The sequence below is a fragment of the Physeter macrocephalus genome, unplaced genomic scaffold (assembly GCF_002837175.3).
Source record: "Physeter macrocephalus isolate SW-GA unplaced genomic scaffold, ASM283717v5 random_6105, whole genome shotgun sequence".
NCBI lineage: Eukaryota > Metazoa > Chordata > Mammalia > Artiodactyla > Physeteridae > Physeter > Physeter macrocephalus.
In genome coordinates, this window is record NW_021151389.1 from 1 (window position 1) to 3431 (window position 3431).

Sequence of the window (3431 nt, forward strand, 5' to 3'; positions counted from 1 at the left end):
ACACACACACACACACACACACACACACAAGCACACACACACACACCAGGGAAGATGCATGTCTGGAAAAAATCTGAGAAAGCCTGAAGCCTTCACACTGGGTTGATTAGTAAAGGTCTTTCCCTGCATGGAGCCAGTCCCTAAAGACTTGGACAGGTGGCTTAATGTAACAATTAAGAGAGCGACAATCCCATCACTTTTGCATAATCACAAGAGTGACATCTGTCATAGTCAAAGACCCACACTCAAGAGAAGGGAACTACACAGCTGTGTACACCAGGGGGCAGGAGTCTTGGGGCCACCTTAGAATTCTGCCTGCCTCAGTGATTCTTGCTAAGACACATCTGCCTGAGAACATTCATGCTCTTCTCATTTGCTTGATACTTGATAAAAAGCAGTCCAGGGATTTCCCCGGCGGTCCAGTGGTTAGGATTCAGCACTTTTGCTGCGGTAGCCCAGGTTCAATCCCTGGTCGGCAAACTAAGATCCTGCAAGGTGCGGCCAATAAAAAGAAAGAAAGAATGGAAAAGAGTGTATATATATGTATAACTGAGTCACTTTGCTGTACAGCAGGAATTAAAACAATGTTGTAAATCAAATATAACACTTGTCTCTTGAGTATTGGTCTTTTGAGTGGTGAGCAGCTGAACTTGGGTTCGGTACCAGCCTCAAGTTACACTAATCTTTTTTTTCAACATTTTCATTGCCCCCAAGAGAATCCTCCTACCCACCAACCATCGTTCCCTTTTCTCCCCTCCCTGGGCACCTAGAACCACTTATCTACTTTGACCCTCTATGGATTTGCCTATTCTAGGTATTTCGTATAAATAGAATCATACGAGTGTGGACCTTTTGTGTCTAACCGCTTTTACTTAGCATAATGTTTTCAAGGATCATCTATGTTGTACCATGTGTCAGTACTTCTATCTTTTTTCTTGCTTAATAACATCCCACTGTATGGAGAGACCACATCTTGTTAATTTATCAGTTGATGGACATATGCGGTGTTTCCACCTTTTTGCTCTTATGAATAATGCTGCTATGAACGTTTGTGTGAGGGTTTCTCTTGTGTGCAGGTACATATATTTTCAATTCTTTTGGATATATACCCAGGAGTGGAATTGCTGGGTCAGGTAGTGACTCTATGTTTACCTTTTCGAGGAACCATCAGACTGTTTTCCACACCAACAACACCACTCAGATTAAATCCTGCCCCTTTTGTGTTTCCACAGCTCTCGGTGACTCCCAGCTTACAGCACTCAGTACATCTGGCAATGCTTTGTAGCTCTTTGCCCGCAGACCTATTTCCTGCACCAGGTCCCAGATCCCTAAAAACAAAGGTTATTGTCTGCTGTCATATTCATTTTGACATTCTCAGTCTTGTTATACGTAAAATGGAAGCGAGCTACTGGAATTAACAGATAATGTCACTGGGGAAGCTTTGTTTCATGAAAGTGGCTTCCTCACATGGTCTGGGAGACTTACCCGAAGAAACTACTGGTTAGGAGTGAGAAAAGAAAATCCTGACAATTTCTCTTTCACACTTACAAAGTTGGATTTTTTTCTTTTCCAATTAAGTTGTATTTATTCATAAACTCTAAGAACTAGGAAGCAAGATTGCTATATCATATGAATTTATTTCCTGTTTTTACGTCTGGTGTTCTTCCTTTACAGTGCTCTTGCACAGGGTTTTCCAGGAGCAAGTCATGCTCACATTCTGTCATCTGTCACTGTTTCCTCCACACTGGCTGGCATGTCCTGCCTCTTTTTCATTTCTTTTCACAGATGCCCTGGATTTGCGGTATGTATAGCATCCTTTATTTCCACTTCCTTTACCAACTTTTGCTCTGTGTTCAATCTCTTCTTTTCCATATATTTTCTTCTTTTTGATCTAATGACTAAAATGTAGACATAAAGTTATTTAGATACTAATAAATCAGGAATTAGAGACGAAAGAAGTGAGGAAATATATGGAAAAATAAAGGAACAAACAATGGAATTTTCAGGCTTTCATGAATGTTATTTGTCTGATAAGGATGGTGAAAATTGCATTTCGAAATGATTTTCCCACTTTCTGTATTCAAGCTTTATAAATATCCAGTTTTAGAAATTTATAATATTGTAAATCAACTATACTTCAATTTTTAAACATTTAGAAAAGTTATAATTCAGCGCAATGAAAAGACATTAAAAAATATTTTCTAAGAGTACAAGGGTGGTCTGCCTCAGTAAGCATAAATTATCTCTCTACTCTTGGCCTCTCAGCCTCTCTCTATCTCTGGGGTGGTTAGAGAGCAGATCCATGCAGCGGATGCTTAATAGTATTGAATCAGACACTGCAATCTACATCGTTTTGCTCTAGAATTTTTTTAAGCAAGTACTGAAGAATCTCAGAACTTCTACAAAATCAGGTTTCTATGAGCATATATGTTGTTCTCTCCTCACAAGGATTTGCAGGGGTACTGGGCAATTCTCACTGGGGCGTCAGGTTTCTATGAGCATATATGTTGTTCTCTCCTCACAAGGATTTGCAGGGGTAGTGCGCAATTCTCACTGGGGCGTCTCTGACCTGGGGGTAGTAACCTCTGTTTCATGGGCCTGCATCCCATTTCCACATCAGACTGAGGCAGACAGCGCAGGAGAGCATCTGCCTGTCTGTGGTCAAAACTCAGCAACAACATGACATTGATAAGTATGTTTAAGGGAAATGTTGAGTCCAGGAAAAGTCTTGTTTCCTGAACTCTCTTTTCAGTCCTTGGAATTGCCTTGCAAAAGGAATCAAACAACCACACAGCTGTTTGCCCCTCTGTGTAATTTGATGAGAATGGCTCATTCCTGCATGTGTAGCTGTAAATATTCATTAGCTTTGCCTTTGAAAACCCAACCATCATTGTCAGCTCAGCTGCCCTTGGATTTTGGATCTGACAAGATAAGCTGGTTGACCCTCTACCTGAATGAATGAACTTTTCCAGTTCCTTCTCACTCTCTGAAAGGAGGTGCGTGGACTCATCCTGGCCCTCATCCTCAGAGCCCTCCTCTTCATCTCCTAATAATGGTATCTTGACATTTTTATAGAGCGACGCAAGTTGTTGTTTTTCCTCAGCCTGTACCAGTCGACTGGAGGACAAAATAGATAAATTTAAAAGCACAATTTTCCCACTAAATCATCTTGTCTTAATCTTGTGACTTTCTGACTGAAAAGGGGTCACTAGTACATGGGGGAGGAGGCACAAATAGACTTAAACTCAAATAATTATAGAACTCAGATTGGGGCTGACACGCAGAAAAGGGGCGACTGATTTGGAGCCAGGTGACAGGAATGGGGCACTCGGGCTGGGCACAAACCTCCATGATCAAGTTCAATAACATCTTTTTTTTTTTTTTTTTTGGCTGTGTTGGGTCTTCATTTCTGTGCAAGGGCTTTCTCCAGT

At 41.1% G+C, this 3431-nt stretch overlaps 1 long non-coding RNA gene across 3 annotated transcripts; it reads right to left on the bottom strand.

Moving 5' to 3' along the window:
* Window positions 1-53: 53 nt before the first annotated feature.
* Window positions 54-3430, bottom strand: LOC112063245 (uncharacterized). 3 transcript variants are annotated; one of them, XR_003679119.2, is made up of 5 exons: window positions 3346-3430; window positions 2951-3117; window positions 1486-1898; window positions 1153-1328; window positions 54-488 (listed from the first exon to the last, which is right to left on the bottom strand). It is a non-coding gene; the product is annotated as an uncharacterized lncRNA (long non-coding RNA). The 3 variants fall into 3 exon arrangements; XR_003679118.2 differs by lacking the exon at window positions 54-488 and having other exon boundaries at window positions 699-1328; XR_002890933.3 differs by lacking the exon at window positions 54-488 and having other exon boundaries at window positions 703-1328; window positions 1715-1898.
* Window position 3431: the final 1 nt, after the last annotated feature.